We start from the raw sequence: 19,361 nt of genomic DNA on the forward strand, positions 1-19,361 counted from the left end.
GACAACCAATGACAGGACAAGCGGCAATGGGTTCAAACTGGAACACAAGAGGTTCCACTTAAATATGAGAAGAAACTTCTCCACAGTGAGGGGTAACAGAACACTGGAACAGGCTGCCCAGGGAGGTTGTGGAGTCTCCTTCTCTGGAGACATTCAAAACCCACCTGGACGCCTTTCTGTGCAACCTCATCTAGGTGTTCCTGCTCCGGCAGGGGGATTGGACTAGATGATCTTTCAAGGTCCCTTCCAATCCTGAACATTCTGTGATTCTTATGAAAACGGCTTATTTTCAATACACGGGCTTGCACTCGTCCAGAAGAAGACAAAACAATAGCAAATCAGAAAAGCAAAATGCAAAGGAGAAAAAAGCATGATAGATCTCAACTCAAAAAGAAAAATCAATTAAATCTAGGTTTAATGAAAACACTGAGAGAACGCACCTTCATACTGCAAATCTTTCAAATTTATTTTGCAGATCACACTCAGGAACAGAAGAAATGCCATTCTGCAAAATGTTCTTTAGAATGAGAATAAGAACTCAGTTGTAGTAAACTGACAGTTAAAAGCAGAATCCAAAATGAAATGAGCTGCCCTTCCATATATTTTGCAGCCATCAAAAGCTGTCAATATATTTATTAGTCTTTTCTTCTTCAGCTGAAATTTCGCTTTTCAGCTTGCATTAATCCTAGCCTTCTACATGCCCTTTCTTGGATCTTAATTGTTCTCATCCCACTTTCAACTCATATTTTGTGTTGCCCTGGAAGAAACTTTGCTTGCTTAACAAGAAGAGTCACAAAAGGATTTTTAGTCCATTCTGAAACAACACTGCACTATTTCTACCCCTTTTTCATGAATTGCCTTTACAAAGGTCATTAAAAAAATAAATGACATCCTATGTCAAAGGAAAGCTAGTCCATCAAAGAAAATGCTAATACGCATATAGCCAGAATATTAAGATTGCAGAAATTACCACATTCTCTGGGGTTTACATTTATTTGCATGCATTCACTCATCCAGCGTGATTCTTTGTGGCAGCTTCATGGCGTAAAGGTAAATTCAGTGCTACGACAACTACCAGGGGCGGGGAGATTCCATCCCGCAGGAGGTGAGGCCATGGAAAGGATGTGGGAAGGTCACCTCACACGTGGGGCAGGGAACAGATCTTTTTTCTGGGATTCTCTGCACAGGCTCCTAAGCTAAAAGGTGGGTGCCAGGTTTGAAAGCCTGTCAGAGACCATCAGCTCCAGGGAGTACTGATGAGATGTTCTTGGCATCTGGGGGAGGTCTGCAGCTCGTTTTTCCTTGCAGGAAGGTTCAGCAGCTGTGGTGTGGGTAGGGTCATTACTAATGCTGCATTCATGACTCATCTGTGGGTTATTTCCTTAAATACACACACAGAGGCAGGAATTCAGTGTTTCTCTGGGCTCCAAGTTGGTCGGGACCTTCAACATAAATGTGTCTATGAGTCTGAAAGAAAATTTATCATCTGACCTTGATGTCTCTCTTCCACTTTCAGAGAGAGCACTGGTTCCATAGTTCCCTACTTGCAACAACAGGAAATGCATCTCAGGAGAAGGCTTCACAACAACGATATTTCCCAGTTACAACCCACACAAACAAAGAATAAGAGAATCTCAGAAAAGCGCTGGTCAGCAGAACAAAACCAAACAGCGGGCGTTTCAGCATGGAAGTGCTTTAACTTGAGCTGAAAACTGAAATCTTTCATCAGCAAAACCCAAATGAAGTACTTCATTAAAAGCCAAGTGTAAGTCACAAAGGAAAAAAAAAAAAATCACTTCCAAAGCAGACTGAATGCTTTGTTCTGGGGCTAAACTGGATCTCCCTGGGATGCTGGGGTGCCTCACTGGTCTCCTAATTTTGGTGCTTGTGGACTGGTCTATGGGGCTGCTTTTGGGCAAAGCGTCACCTCGGCAATAAATGCAACCTGCCCACCGGACACAGAAGCTGCACACTGGTGACACACCATAATATACCATAATATACCATAATATCTCTGGGCTGGACAGCGTGACTGACTAGAGACATGAGGAAAGGGACAAACTGCCACAGTAGCTCAGGAAGAAAAAAATTAAAGTTCAGGCTGAGGTGAAAGAAAACTACTGATCTGGAGATGCTGAAATGCTCCATTTCAATAATGAATTTTTAAACGAAATGTTAAGAAATTTCTGAATGGGAAGTTTCAGTTACAGTTTCTATTGGTCAGTTGTTTCTACAGAGAGCAAATACTTTTTGCAAAACATTACACAGCACTGAAAAATTTGGGTTTTTTTTCAGTCACACCAATTTTCTGCTTTTTGAATAAAATTCTATATAAGCTATGCTAGAATAAAGAGAAGCAGAACAAAGTCCATCTTCGTACTCAGTGATAAAACAGAGTAAAATTTGGACTGGTTGGTTCTGATGCTTCTTACACTCAAAAAGCTGTGTATTTATTTCAGTATCAATATTACATGCCTAAAATTCACTAGTACTGAATATAAAAGCATGTCTTCTTACACGAGGGAAAAATTCCCTGGTTTATTTTCTATGAAGCCTCACAAAAGTAAGAACCCAAGTCAGGACTGAATTCAAATCCATATGTTCTTAGACTCACAAGTGTCACTGTTAACTGTCTACAATATGAATAGTACCTTGAAAAGATCAGAAATAGAGTTATATTTTTAAAGATAAGACGTGGCAAATTGTTAGGGTTTTTTTTCCTACCCTAACAATGTGGGTTTGGTGCTTTAAAGCTCTGTGTTTTGTACGTGTGAGGTTTTTTCTTCCTCTCTTTTCATAACAGCTGCTTTTTTCTTTGCCTCGCTTTTGAGAACACTCTACGCAATTTTTAGAAAAATAAGCACTGCAAATGAATCATCAAATGATAGTAGTTAAGCCCCAGCCATTGTGGATGATCCTGCTGAGGGGGAGCACGGGGGTTTACTCAGACACTGGTACTGTGTGGGTGGGCGACCCTTGGCAGGGGCTGTGTGCGCTCAGGAGGTGCCCATTCCAGTTCCTGCAGGTCAGGAGCAGGGACTGGAGGGCTGCACAAAGCGCAGGTGAGCACCACTCATCGAGTTCATGTCCTTTTAGTCAAGACAAGCCATCGCCGGAAATCCATCCAGCAAGACCTGGACAGACTGGAGGGTTGGGCAGGGAAAAATTTAATGAAATATAACAAGGGCAAGTGTAGAGTCTTACAGCTGGGCAAGAACAACCCCAGGTTCCAGTATAGGTTGGGAAATTACATATTAGAGAGCAGTGTAGGGGAAAGGGACCTGGGGGTCCTGGTAGACAGCAGGATGACCATGAGCCAGCACTGTGCCCTTGTGGCCAGGAAGTCCAACGGCATCCTGGGGTGTATTAGACAGGGGGTGGTTAGTAGATTGAGAGAGGTTCTCCTTCCCCTCTACTCTGCCCTGGTGAGACCACATCTGGAATATTGTGTCCAGTTCTGGGCTCCTCAGTTCCAGAAGGACAGGGAACTGCTGGAGAGAGTCCAGCACAGGGCAACAAAGATGATTAAGGGAGTGGAGCATCTCCCTTATGAGGAACGGCTGAGGGAGCTGGGGCTCTTTAGCCTGGAGGAGACTGAGGGGTGACCTCATTAATGTTTATAAATATGTAAAGGGTGAGCGTCACAAGGATGGAGCCAGGCTCTTCTCGGTGACAACCAGTGATAGCACAAGGGGCAATGGGCTCAAGCTGGAACACAGGAGGTTCCACTTCAATATGAGAAGAAACTACTTCTCAGTGAGGGTGACAGAGCACTGGAACAGGCTGCCCAGGGGGGTTGTGGAGTCTCCTCTGGAGACATTCAAAACCCGCCTGGACACCTTCCTGTGTAACCTCATCTAGGTGTTCCTGCTCTGGCAGGGGGATTGGACTAGATCATCTTTCGAGGTCCCTTCCAATCCCTGACGTTCTCTGATTCTGTGCAAGGGCCTTGTTATCTGAAAGAGGTCCACTGGCAGCCTGGCAGGGGTGTGAACGAGGGAGTCAACATGACTTTAGCTGGGATTGTGTGAAAGCACTACAGCAATGGAGGCCTTTCAACCCTGCTAATATCTTCTAATGGAAAGGGGATTGTAGAGACTTTCTGCAGCCACAAACCTCTCCTTGTATATTTTACAACCAAATCCCATATCTGGATTTAGCTCAGCATAAGCTAACGTAATCTTAAAGTCCTGGTGTGTGCAGCAAAGCAAAAAAATCTTATTATGACAGTAAAATCATGGCTGAGGTAAATATATTCAGCGTCTCTACTTTCAGACATTTGTAAACTACTGAAAAATGCTGTCCTTTGGTCTAAGGATTTCATGTCTTGTCAGTTCAAAAGCCTACTTAAAAACAAACAAGCTAAAAATGTTTGGCAGTTATTTTTCATCCTCCAAAGTGCTCAGATAGGAAAATAAAAGAGGAAATAAGTGTATAAAACATGGAAGGTCATAACTTATTACCATTCAGCCTTGAGAAGCCTTCCTCCTGCAACCAGGGACTCGCATGGCACTTGGATCACACTAAACCAGCTGGGATTGCACACAGAGGTTGCAATGGGAAGTCAGCTCTTGTGTCAGCTCCAAAATTTTTTGTGATGCCATTTTTTCCTAGTTATGTTGAAAAAGTTATAACGGAGGTCTATTGACAGAAACATTTGTTATTTGACAGTGTTCTTAAATAGATCTAAATCTGAGAAAACCAAGTCATTAGTTTGAGCAGTGGCCAGTGTTATCAGGGGTGCAGTAGTTAAATACCAAAGGAGACAAAGTTACGTTATCGGTAAATAAAACAACCTACGAACTCCCACTTGTTTGGGACGTGAAGCCCCGAAGTGAGAAATGGGCTGACTTAATACTAATCTAATTACAAGTGTGGAATGTGTTCATCCTCAGTCAGGTCATTGAGAAGAACAGAACCACTCCTGGTGTTCAAAATATTCTCTCCTCCTGAAACAAGTCACTTTGGGATTAACACAGGCATGGACTCTACACCATCTGAAAGGGCCTCCGATCATCGCAATCCATGTTCTTAGGGACTTTGACCTTCTCTTTGTTGCTGTGGTTTTGTGATGCACTGTACAAATAATTTTTAAAAGCTTCTTGGATATTGATTCCTTACCTTTTTTTTTTTCTTTTTTTTACATTATCATTGTCTCCTTCCTTGCCTCGCCCAGTAAGCTAAGAAATGCAGTCACCCCACCTTGCAGACACTGATGTATCTATCTATCTATCTATCTATATGTATATATTCAGGCATTTATTTCCCTTCCCTGATGCATGTGTAGTTTGACCCTGCTCCAGTGTATGTGCTGGGTGCTCCACCATCAATAGTTTCACAGGAAAGACACTCAGAGTCAGGGCAGATCTCCTCAGAAGTGGCTTCCTTGGAGTTACATGAATTTGTGGAGCTAGGAACCTACTGCTCTCATTGTGCATTACACACTTCTTGTGTACAAGAAGGCACAGATTAGCTGTACTGCTTTGTATTTTGCTGTAAAAGCTTCTGGATTGTGGTAGTTTTTTTGTTGTATTCCATGATAACTGTTCCATGTATTTTCTTTTCAAAGGGGAGATTTAAAAATATAATATTAAAAAAAAAAAACAATGGTAACATTACAGTTACCAGTTACAAATGCTGCCGTTTTAGAAACAACTGCTGTAGGTGCTTCTGCTGAGAATACTTGCCAACTAGAAAAATGCAATAGTTAAGAAGCTAGTTAATACAGATGCATAGACAACATGGAGCAGGGCCTTATATATCAAAATTCAGCTAAGCACCTTAATATCTAATGACATTGATGACTCACAAATAGTATGCAAGTGGGTGCTACCACTTTCCAAAACAAAGCCACATCAAACCCGCAGCTTTTGCAAGGTAGGGGAGGATTGTCTTATTGAAAAATCAAAAAAAAAAAAAAGAGAGAGAGAGAAGAGAAAAGGAATCAATTGTGAAAAATAAGCTGTGAAAAAGGCCCTCTCAAGGTCTGAGTTTCTGGCCTAACTGTTCACATAACATACACTAACAAATATTTTGATACTCAAGGACTGTGTATGAGAGTACGCTGGAGCTTCAATTTAAACGTATTAACAACATCTAACAACATTTCATAACTAATGTTCCCATCGCTGGTAGGTTCTACTCAAACACTAGCAGAAGTATGAGGTAAAGCATAAAGAGCAAATATATTCCTACTGAATCTTAACCCCTTGTTAACAGAAGATTCATTGGACTTAGCCACACAGACAGCAAGAGGCCCAAGAAGTTGCACTGCTGGGAGTCTGCCAAAGCGATAAAAGAAAAGTCTCTCCTTTTGGTTTGGGGCTTTGCGAACAAAGCAATAAATTGTTCTTAATTACTACATTTGAAGACTGCTAGAAAAAATGTAGATTGGGCCGGTATCTTGTAGTCCTTACATGAAAATAGTTGCATGAAAAGCTAAGTACAACAATATGCAAGCTCTGCTGGTATTTCAGTAAAAAAGAAACTGATAAAAAGAAAAGCAAAGAAAGGAAAAACACCACCATGAAAAAACACTCACCCTTTTCCCCCCTCCCAAAGCCCCGTGAGAGTCATCCACCTGAATGCTGGTTATTTTGGATAACTGGATCTCATTAAACAAGTTTGTTTGTAGCTTACCAAAGTGTGTTGGTATTAACAAACTGGGATGTAAATCACAATGCCAATGGGACGACCATCACTTATTTCTCTGTGTTAGGTAAGGCCACAAGAGAGCCCCCTAGGAAAAAACAGTATCAAATTCTAGTGGCCCGGACTTGCTTGGCTTCAAAAAGCTCGCTCAGGAGTGTTAAAATCAGGCCCTGTATCCCCACTCTCTGCATTCTGAGCAAGGCAGTGTGCCACAGGGCCCCCTGTGCCAGTCCATACCTTCCCCTTTGCAGCACCAATGCAAACAGAAGCAAATTGACAGCCCACCTGCTGCTGTCAAAGGACCAGTTCAACCGCATCCTGCCCTCTGCGGTAAATCTGCATTTCCCCACCTGGCCCAAGGTGCAGCCACCACACGGATTCCATCTGCAGTGCCCTAGTAGTGCACAAAACTAAAGCTTCTGGTCAGCTCCGGGTAACTGTGACCACCTCGTACATTTGGCAGCAGTTTCCAGCTCTCCTTCCATTGTGTAGTTTCAAGGTCTCGCAAAACACATGTCAGTGTATGTAAGGGAAATCTGGGTTTCAAGGACAAATCTTCTCGACAGCTGAGTAGTAAGATGAGATTGACTCATAGGCATAGAGTCTGCTGTGAAAGACAACTTAGTTTTAAAATATTTTTCCTCAGTTTTGAGCAGCAAATGGCATAGGGATATGGGACTACTAAGGTTTCTGCTAGTGTTATTTTATTCCTCTTTTTTTTTTTTTTTGGTCCAAATTCCCATATTTCCTGAGCCATGTCCTTAATTGGATATTTAGACTAATGTGAGAGATGCATTAAAAATACATAAACATTAAAACAGAGTATATGCATCAAACAGAGCATATGCAAAATGGTAGATTTGAGAAATATTCCCTGCTAAAATTTCAACTGTTAAATGTGTTTTGGTAGGCAAAGAAGACTCTGCAGCTTTTTTAAACGTGAGGAAATCCAAAGGATTACATCAAATCATGTTACAGACACTGACAGATACGGGCGTTCAAGCAAAACAGCTGTCATTAAAGCTCCTGTGACTGCTTAGAATACATTGCTGCAGTCTCCTAAAAAAAGAAAAAAAAAAAGGGGGGGGGGGGAAGAATAGCTTAAATCTACACTTTAGCTTCAAAACAGAGATGCAGCTCCATGTTTCTTCCTTTTTCTATATATAAAAGCCACACAAGCCATTTCTATGCTTGTGGTCATCAGCAAGGGTCAAAAAGCCACAATATGGCCACCCACAAGCCAGGACTGCAGTCTCACATGTACTTTCCTAGGACTGCACTTACAGCTATGTGTCTGTATTCATTTTATTTAACATTCGGGCGTTCTGGATACAACATAACTTCCTACATTCCAGATGTTCAGAGACTGCGATCACTGGTTAGGGCGCCTGAAACAGCATCCAGTGTCAGTACGGCTGCTAAAATGCTGTTGTGTCATTGCTTTCCTCCGGCGCTCGTAAAAGCTGTCCCTGCACATCTCCTACAGCAACAGCAGCCTGCCACAGCCACCAAGGTTTGCATTGTTCTGTGTGACAACTAGCACAAATTATTTAGTGAGATAATTTGCATGCTCATATGCCATGCGTGGTCAACGAGCAGCAGCGGCTGCGATAAGACCGAGCTGCTTAAATCCAAGCGTCACTGGCAGAAAGGGAGAGGAGACGCTTGGGCTTGGAGGGGAGAGCGCACACAAGAGCAGCTCTGTGCTGGGGAGGGAGGGAGGACAGCATCAGGCACCACTGGGCTGACTGGTCCATGGAACGTCCCTCTGGGGAGCTGGGAAGGTTAAGGGATGGCAAGACAAGCAAGCAGTTGGGTTCAGGGCACGTGTAGAGATGACTGAAGGTCACAGAGAACTACTTGCAAGGAAGCGTCACTTCTAAACCAGCCTTTTTGCTGAACTTTTGATTACCCTCAAGGCCTGAAGGTGATCAACTTTGATCCAATGTTCATGTGATCACAGGCCATAGGAATAAGGATGGTTTTGTCCTAATGATTTTTGTAAGTCTCAGCTCCCAAAAGCATGGTTCAGGCCTGGTGTAACCTATCCCTCTGTTAGCATAACAAGGTTGCCAACTTGTGTAATTGCTGATTTTATTTATGGCATAATACTCACACAGTAATACCAATAAATACATATTAATGCCTTTAAAAGTAGTTTTCAAAGGAAACACAAGACCGTTCTAGCTGTACACATCTCAAACCTTCCCTGTTCATATCCTGCCCAGAGAATGACAGTCATTTATTGGGAAGGAGATGCCTTTTGTCCCTGCCCCCCCACAAGGTCAGTATTCTCAAAGCCTTTCTTCTAGTCCTTCCATCTGGCTACTTGGTGAACTCTAGAGGCATTTGCATTGATGGCGCAGGACTTAGCACTAGATCTGTCATATATGGTTAAGCTGCTGCTGGGCTAAGCTCCCTTTTTTATCCTGAGTGGTATTTTCTCTTTGAACTTTAGGAATTTATACAGTGCTTTATCCTTTCAAGTATCGCTAGAAATTCTTCATAGGATCTACAGCACAGGCAGGGCCTTTTTATGACAGAAAGACACAGTAGGTTTCCATGCTTTGCAGTCACTGTAATATAGCCCACTGCTTCACTAAGCCCACTAACATTACATTAATTTTTTGGAACAGAGCCTATGGTAAAGAAGTCATGGCCATTTGTTCTGATAGTCAAGCACACCATGAAAAGTCTGATGGCCTACAACAAATCAAGAGAGTTTTATAAGGCCCAACTACACACTTTCATGTGGTGACAGAAAAAAAAAGAAAAAAGAAAAAAAAAAGACACAAATTGCACAGTAATCATTATCTTTCTGTTAATTTGTTTTTAAAAGTAAGATGGCAACATTTAAGTGTAAATGCAAATAACAATTTGGAGCTCTTAGTGTATAAAAAAATGAAGCATTCCCTGTGAAAATACAAAAGAGCACTACAACGAGACAAATGAAATATACCCTTCACCAAAATGTGATGGTATTCTGCCTATTCTTCTAACTAAGGATGACTGGCTATCCGTGGTGCAGAGAATTGTACTTAGTAGCTGCATTTTAAGTTACTAATCTTGTACAACAGTTATTGTTTATCTCTTCTGTGCAAACAAGTTCCATGCTGTTGTCCATACCAGTATCAGTCTTAATATGGTTAGATTAAACGGGAGTCAGGAAGGAAAAATTAGCCAAGTGCCATGTAGGGTAAACTGACGCAGTGTTCACGAATACTGATTGCTTTTAAATCTTCAGTATCTGCCTAGAGAAACAGGGACTACAAAAGTAATACCTCTAATATTACAGTATGTATCACCTTACTTTGCAGAAGGTTATACAGAGCACAGTGTGATTCAGTTCAACATCCATCTGCAGGCTTAAAACACACAGCAACCTACTTTCCCCTCTTCAGTGCCAGTACTTAGTCGAGAACAAATATAGTCCTACCTCAGCAGACTCACTAATAAAAAGGAAATCAGTGCCTTGTCTGCTGGCATAAACAGATACAGCGTGACCCTGCTACTGCTAACATTGGTCTTCACCCCATAAAGGCCTCCAGGGGTGAGCTCCTCGTGTAAGTAGTCCCATAAGGTCATATGAGATCCTTTTCCCAAAGACACTTTTGCAAGGTGAGTCCAGCTCTGTCATGTTAAGAGAAAAAGAACTTAGCTGGAGCACATACTAATTTTCATTAACACAGTCTTCATCTGATAACCTGGTGGGTTTTTTTCTCTTTTCCGCTCACTCTTTCTTTTCTACTGGCTTCAGGTTTTTTCTTTCTACCCTTCCCTTTAGCCTTGCTTTACTTCTCCTTTTCCAGCTTATTTTTCTCCATCACACTTTCCCCTCTTAACAACCCTTCTCCCTCCATCCTGTTTTTCTTTCACTTTGCCCTCTCCCAGTCCTTTGGAGGACAGCACCAGTGTTTTTCTAATAGTCCCACCAGAAGCAGCTGAATGCAGGTGATAAGAAAACGGATAAAAATCACTTAAGGGCTGTGTTCCCTCTAGCCTGAACAAAGGGGAGTTGTAGATGTGGACTACGGAAATGGGGATTAAATTGGGGATTAAATGAGTCAAAACTTGCAGAATTCCCGCACAGGGGATTTAAATTTCTGTAGTTCACATTAACTAATGCATGCCACCATTAAACTGTTTGCTCTGATTATTATTTAAGAAGGGAAAAAATTAACAGATTCACATGGTAAACACATCTGAAAGACTAAAATAAGAATAAAAAGTTAATAAAAGCGTGTGCACATCAGACATTATACTGAGACCAGAACACATTCTTCCATTCGATATTCAGAATGCACCAAGCATACTCCTGTCATTTCCATTACAGGAGCAAATACTTGCCTCTGAAACCTACAGGAGTCTTTAAATGTCTTCTGAAATCTAGGCTCCAAGAAATTACTTCATTATTTCCCCTCTCCAAAACAGTCCCTTTGTCATACTCATTTTGGACACCTTGCCAGGTAAGTCACCCCCCCAAAAAAGCCTGGTCTCATCCTTTTAAGACAAAACGTACTCCCTAGAAACATACTCCCTTGGCCTGCCAGCCCATTCAGTGCCAGTTTACAAAATTTCCCCATGCACTGTGTGCACTTAGGAAGGCAGTGACCGCAGCGCTTGATTCAGGAGTCACACAGATGCCATGTCTTCAGGTTAAGCGCAAAGAGATTACTTTAGATCGGGTAAATATAATTTATTTCCAGGATTTGAGAAAAAGATTTTTCTTATCCCAGTAATTCCTGCTAATCTAAATTAAGGGTCCTAGAAACAGAAAGCTGAATCTCCGCTTTTATACTGAGGGTATCCAGAGGTCATTGCAAATTTTGCCAAAAATCACAGGTCGCTGGTTTGCCCTATCAGCACTAGGAAAACTGCATCCACAGACCTTCCAGAATTTTAAGAGGAGCCTGAGGCAATTCCCAGCTGGGTGTGCGATGTGAACCACTAGTGCACTCTCCTTGTAAGGAGAGCTGGACCTTCAAGCAAGATACTTGTGTGCCCTGAGACAGCAAGGCCAGGCAATTCTCCAGCACCACATTGATAAAATTAGGGAAATAGGCTTCTCTAATCAAATCCCTCTGCAGGCAAGTCACTTAGCTTTCCTGTGTCCCATCTGTAGAGATACAACTAATGGTTAGCTCTTTGAAAGACTTAAAGAGTGTTTAATTATCAGTTATTATACGGTCTACATGCATGTGTTAGCTGACTGCCACCCATGGAGCATTTACTCACTAGCTAACTACACACAAAGACTTTGGAAACTACGACCTGTAGAGAAAGTTTTATGTTCTGTACTGGTAAATGACTTCTATGCAACTCTTGCTTAGTGAAGTATTCCATACTTCAAAATGTAATTCAAAGTGAAAAGCGTGGCATGCACGTATTTCCACTGAGGAACTTGAGATCCAAGCTGTACTATTAAACATGTTGGTAGAATCTGAGCTGGTAGCAAGCTTCAAGCAGTTTTTAAGGGGATTCACTGCAGTAAAGTGTCATTTTCCACCTTCCCAGTTGTAGTAACAAGAGTGCCTGAATTCAAAAGACTAAATAGCCTCCTTTGTTTATTATATACTCTGCAAAACAACCAGCAGAGAGAGCAACAAGGAAAGCAGAGATCCTTCTTCTGAGCATACTGACATGCCCTTGCCCCCAAAGAAGTCCCTCTTCAGGCTCATTGCTTTAGTACTCAGCCTTTTGCTTTAGCAACATTTTTTTTTCAAATCACAAAGATCCCTATTTATTATGCCCATACATATAATTATCTACGTCTACACGTATGTGTGTGCTTTGCTGGCTGCCCACATTCAGGCCCATCTGTGAGGCTGGCGCTCTGCCCACCGAGAAGTTGGTCGGTCCGTTTCACCAAAGTGTAACTGTCAAGCCGTGATGGGCTCTGGTGGGCAGCCAAGAGCCCTTCTCGTTCCAGGGAGGCAAACCTCCCAGCGCAAACTCCAGTTTGTGCTGCACACCACATGGCCACGCTCATTGACAGGCATGCCAAAGCAAAGAAGGAAAGAAAAGAGGGGAGCTGACTGGTACTTCAGACTGCTATCAAGACCTACTTTGTGGCGGTGATTACCGTGGACAATGCTGCTGTGGCTAAGCACAGGCCAACCATCATTTAACTTTAACTCTGGCACCAAGCAAATACAACAGCACAACTGTGAGAAGGCTCAATAGATGTAAATAGCCACTATACAGGGCAATTCTGCGAGGCATAAGGGCATGTACAAATGGCCAACAAAAGGCAGCTCCTTTCACATGTGTGCAGACTTGCTGAAGAACTAGAGTTGCCCAGGAACCAGGGGCAAGATCAGAACAACAGGCATCAGAACTTCAGCTCAAATTCTTCCAGAAGATCACGCTATATTACCATGTTGCTCACACAGGTCCCTCTTACATTTCTGATTAAAGCTGCTCTTTCCTTTTCTCCTTGCACTGGATTTCATCTCTGTCACCTGAAGACAGAGCTAGGTCATGGTTTACTTTTAGGTTTTAATCTTTTAATGGTAATAATTACATTCCAGGAAATGTTGCATTGTCTTCTACTTTTCCTCCAGTAGCCACAAGAAGTCTGCTTTGGGGCCACTCAACTTGGTTCTTCCTCCTGGATGGAACCAGCTCAGCCATCCTGCCTAGTACAAAGCGTGGTACCAACACAGTTCCACTTTCCCGCACAACCAAAGATGAACAGTTCCACGTGCTCTCACTGCTCAGTGGATCTATTCACCCATCAGTATCACGAGCAAATTCTGGGACTAAACCACCAGCTCCTCTGTTCCCCAGGAAGGCCGGAGGGCAAAATTATAGCAGACCTTCACTTAAACCAAGGTAGTCAAACTTAACTATAGAGGAGTTTTAGCGAGGAGCTGGCAATCAGGAGGAAGTTCGAGATGAACTTTTAAAAAGTCGCGGGTAACACTGAAGGATTTCCTTTCCCCTGCTAATTTTCATCATGTCAGACAAATCCTACGTTATGAGTCTTACATCACAAAGTAGTTTATAGAAGTCACTGTCACATCACATTTTAATTGCTGTTACCACTTGAGACAACAAAGCCAAGGCAGAGCTTGTCAGCACTAAGAGAAAAGAAAGTCAAGTGTGCTTCTGAAATTTGCATTTCATTTTAAGCAAAATAAGCAGAGGCATCCAGACCACCACATGAGGAAATTCCACATGAATCTTCTACTTTATTTTTTTTTTAGAGCTCCACCCGTGGCACTTCTGACATCTCTTCCAGCTAAGAAGATTAAAAAAGCCCAAATCATTGGAGATATTGCATTGCTTCTTGGCATCAATCTGGTAGAGGATTTAACTGAAAAGCGCCTTTATTTCTGTACTTTGTACATTATAGTATGGAATTCTGTTAAGTTGTAATCTCTTTTGAAAAATTACAAAAATCTCTGTATTTCCCTTTACAGGCTGTTCTGGTTATACAGAGCATCCTTTATACAAATGCAGCTTCTGTACAAGAAAAGATACAGCTCAGGATTTTCCTCTGGGTCCTTATGGCACACGCACAGGTCCAAACTGTCAGTGGTACTTCTCACATAATCAGTATAAATATTGTGGATACAGGAGCAGAAGATGACATCACACAGTTAACGGTAAAGGTTTTGCATAGCACACAGGAACAGCACAAAATAATTATATTCCCTAGCAGCAGTTGTGGATATGCTGCGAATAGGCAGTACAGTTGTGATCTCTTTCTCTCTTTGCTGGGAGGAAGAAAATACACCAGGACTGGATTTATGTCGTTGTAAATGAGAACAGGATTTAGCTTCATACATTTCAGTCCTGGCTATCTTAAGAAGCAAGGCAAAACCGTGGCTCTACTGAAGTCAATAAAAAAATGCTATTGATTTCCAGGGGGACTGATATTAACTTGTGACTTCATGGTGTTCCATTTCCACGGTACCTAAACCCAAAGAGGTATTCGAAGGTTTTCCTTAGATCTCCATCTGCCTAGAGTTGAGATGGGTTTCTTTGGAGATTTTTAGTTCTGTTATCACTTTCTTTATCAGTGAAATGGGCCTGAGATTTGTTGATTTTCACACTAGGGCACAAAGACCATTGAAATTTCCAAGTTCTTGCAAGTGGCTTGGCATTTCATCTCAGTTGCTGAGATTGCTAAAGCCTCCCTGCGTTGATTTCTCCATGTGACATTCTAGATATCTATACATCTAGAGAATACAACAGGTGTATCTAACTTAGAAATAAATAAAGCATTTATGCTTCAATTGGAATTGTTATTATTTACAGCTAAATTGGCATATCTTTCCTGCATGTGTGCCAATGTGTCTTCGTTGTAACGGTTTCCCAATTTAAGGCAATGTGAGAGGACAAAAGCTTTTTTTGCAAGACCATTAACACACACACACACACACATTCCACCCCAAAACCAGTATTAATGTCTTGTGATCACAAAATGGTGACTAGTTACATTAATGAGATTTAGAAATATACAGATCAATAATGTTCTGCTACAACTTTAAAATAAAAACCTCATGTATTTTTTTCTAAACAGTCCCTCTAGTAGCTTTTGTAATGAATTAGGAGAAGGAGCCATTGCATTACACTCTTCCAGGCTATTCTGATTGCCCCACATACAATTTCCCCACCGCCTATCCCACCCTGCTATTTTCAAAAACGTGTCGTTCTTGTGCTGTTTGTGAAAGTGGACAGAATTTCGAGCATCTGCTCCCAAATGGTTACAAATCAAGGAACTTTCATGCTCTATTAGCTTGAGAAGACTGTGTTATTAATGATTGCTATTCGAAGAAGTTCAGAGTAAGTGTCTAAGTGAAGACATCTCTGATGTAAGGCTTTGTTTTCTTTCTGAAAACAGCTGAGTGAGCAGTCTTCACTCTCACTGCTTAACATATTTCTGAGGCTACCACCTCTAAGAAATTTCAATTATTTTCATTAGCTTAGCAATAACATCAGCACCCCCTGGAATCAGAAACAATGCTGTCATTCCACAGCAACACTCGTAATTCAGCTTAGACAAATATTGGGGCCTATAAAGATGCAAAACTGCTCTTACTCTTCTACTATGTATCTGATTTCAGCAGCCTGCAAAAGCTGGTGCAATCTACAATGCAGAAAATGAAAATGTATTAGGTCATACTACTATTGGATTTGAAACAATGTAAGAAATGAACAGCCTGGCAGACCTGATTTGCTTGGCAAGTTAATATACCGTGATTTCCCACATGATCCCAACCAACAGCTTTTCATTTCGATAGAAGCCGGACCAACTCTGCAAAGAAAAGGCATCCCAGAGTCAGAGGACTGATTCAGTGAGTTTTTTGCCTGCTAGTTACTTGCCTAGGTGCACAATGAACGCAATGCACTCCGCGCATGAATACCACATAATACCCAATTCAAAGATAAGAGGTCTGACTCATCACTCCATTGCACCAGTTTTGTGCCTTCGGGGCTCCATGTTCTTCCATGGTGACTCAGTCCCAAGACTCCCCTCTCTCCAGGAAAAACATGACAAGTCATGCAGTACATGTCAGACTTACCCATCAACTATAATACCCGTTTGCACGGCGAAACTAATTGGAATGGAACATTCCATACCACTTACATTCTGCTGTTATGCCTAGACATAGAAACATATATAATTAATGTAAAGAACAGTAGTTTGAAACACAAGTCATTCGAATTAACCTTGTGACACCTGGCAACACACCTGGCCCTCTTTAAGAAAACAGTCCTTGACCAACATTAATAGTGTGAATATGTGCAAGCTGAGATTACCAGCAGAGAATTAAGGAGGAGATTAGTCACTGGAACAAAAAGTTTCTCCAGAATAGTTCTCATTCCAAGATTGCTGCCTTCACTTTCCTATCCCAAAGCTGCTAAAGCAAAAGAAAGAAACTTTTTGGACAACTGTAAGATAGGCATTGACTATTTCTTCTGAAAGGACACACTGTGTTTATGACAGCTATTTTTGGCTTTCAGCTATACAAATATAAAACATCATGAGGCAAATTTTCTTCTCACAGTTTCATGTCAGTATATATTCATTGATTTCAGTGCAATTATATCTGATTATTTGCCTGGCATGGAAGTTAGACAGATCAGTGCCGACCCTTATAGGCAATTCTGAATAGACTTATGCTAGGCAAAATTGATAGGAGGAGATAATCTATTCTACAGTCTCTGAGAGCATACAACAGCATACAACTGTAGAAATCAAGGAAGTCATTAAAAAAGGACTAAATCTTCAAAAGCCAAACAAAACAAACAAACAAACAAACAAAAAATCCATCCTTCGCCTTCCTCTAAACCCTAATAGATTGATATCCAGCAGCTTACCATAATGTACTTTGCTTTTTTTTTTCCCCTCATTGTGGAATCGGTAGGTTCCCCTCGCATGCAGAGATCACAGCCACACATTTGTTTTCATTATTGAGACCTGAGGGACTTCCCAATAAGAGCTGAATCCACCATGGCTGAGCTTGCACAGTTCAGCCATCCTGGGAACTAGTGCACACAACCAGTAATACAGCAAAAACTGCTTGTGGAAATGATCACACACCATTGGGGAGCCACATAGCCTGGGCAATACACACACGAATGATCCACTTGCCCATGATAACAGTTGCACACGTGTAATTTTGTATTTACTACTACCACTGCAAGGCTATAGCATGTCATTCTGACTACAGTTATATCTCATTGAGAGGTCTGGTCAGGTGTTGATATTACATGTGTGAATTCTTAAAGGAAGGAAAGATTTATCTTGAGGCATTCAGTTATTCAAATTTTAACTTGTGATAAATAAAAAATAAAATCCACAGAACACCACAAAAACCTCTAGTACATTAAATACCAACTTCGAATACATACAGGAACTTGGCTTGTGACTGCAACAGGAGGGTGAAAACTAAAAATGTGTCAGAAGGATAATTCCCTTTTGAGGAGCAATATAAAGACACAAACTTAAAATAGACATTGCATTGGCTTTTATCTCATGCCTACTTACCCTTTGACAACCAGAAACCAGCATGACTTAAGCATCTAGCACTCACTACTCACTAGTTGCCATCATTTATTAGTGAGTAGGTGCCCACTGATGTGTGCATTTATAGGTGTAAGAGACAACCTGGCGCTGGGTAAAAGTTAAGGAAACAGCTCCATAGCTATGATAGGATTAAACCCCAGAATCCGTGCCTTTACCTCCCAATATTATACAACTACTTCTCTAACCCAACAACAAGGGGAGGAGCAGAGGTACAGCATTCAGAAGTGAACAGTAACTCACAAAACTTCAAACACAAACCAATACATTTAAAGCCTACAAGCACCAAGTTTGTGATATTGCTTCTTCCTTGGTGAACCTCTCCTTTTAATATCTTCTGAGTCACCAGTAACTATCAAGGATTATCAGACAACAATGATTGCCACCAATGTGTTTAAAATACTACCTCAAACGTTGCCCATGCTGGCAAGTGGATCCAGTGAACATGAGATTCACTGCACAAGGATGAGATTGATCATAGTCACCAGCAAAATCCCATTTTAGGTGGTAGTTATTGCACAGCATGAGACTGTAGGACAACCTAGCTTGGCCGCAATGACTAAGATTTCCACCACCAGTCACCAAAGTTTCCAATGAGTCAGTGAACACACAGGTAAAGGTAGGGATGCCGTGTTACGGGGTGCTATCCTTTCACCCCTTTTACCTCAGCCTGCCGCAAGACCTGACAGCAACCCAGCAGAAACAGCCAAGAAGCCACCGAGTCCCCTCTCCAGGCCAGGGGACCCAAGGACCTGCTGCATGGAGTGGCTGGGTGGGTCACTGGGAGCCAGCCCGGCCGTGCCGTATGCCCGAGCACACTCACCTGCCGGGGCGGGACCACCTCGGCAGGTAGCGCCAACCCGCCCTGAGGACAACCAGGGGCGCGCTGCGACCCCACCGGGGGCGGCCTCGGCGGGGTGGCCCGGCCCGGCACCCCCCGCCCTCCCCGCCTCGCCGAGGCCGCCCCCGGACACCGCGGCGCTGAGGGGGGGAAACCCCGGGCACCCGCTGCCCCACACAGATAGACGGCAACAGGCGACGCGCCCTCCTCCCCGCTCCGCTCCGCCCGGCACCACGCACCCGCTGCCCCAGCCGGCACCGCTACCTCTGGACGGCTCGGTGCGCTCCCGCCGCCGCCGCCGCTGGTGGGGCGGATCAGCTGATATTTACCTGTGAGGTAATGCACGCTCCGTAAGGTCACCGTGCACCCGCCGGCACACGGTGCCAGGCAGGAGGGACGCCGGGAGCGGGAGTTGCTGCTGCTCCTCCGCTGCCACCACCGCCGCCGCCGCGCACGGCGCCGGAGCGGGGCGGCCGCGCCGCGCAGAGGCAGAGGCGGCCGCTGCCGCTGCAGCTCCTGGCACATGCTGCAGGTGTCAGCGCAGGAGCTGCCCCGCCGCCCGGCCGCCGCGCCCGCCCCCCGCCCGCTGCGCATGCGCGGCCGCCCCACAGCGCCGGCGCGATGCTTCTGCGCCGGCGCCCTGCGGTGGCTGAAGCCGCCGCGAAGCCGCTGCCCGGCCCCGGCGCTCCCCTCGGGGGACGCTTCCCCGCCAGCACCGCCGCGCGCGCGGGGGGGAGGGGGCGGCGGGAGGGATGACGTAGTGGGGTGTGGGGCAGGGGCGAAGCCAGGCGGGGGCCTGGGGCGGCGGAGCGGCAGCTCCCCCGCAGCCCC

Source organism: Nesoenas mayeri, assembly GCF_963082525.1.
Source record: "Nesoenas mayeri genome assembly, chromosome: 2".
Classification (NCBI taxonomy): Eukaryota; Metazoa; Chordata; class Aves; order Columbiformes; family Columbidae; genus Nesoenas; species Nesoenas mayeri.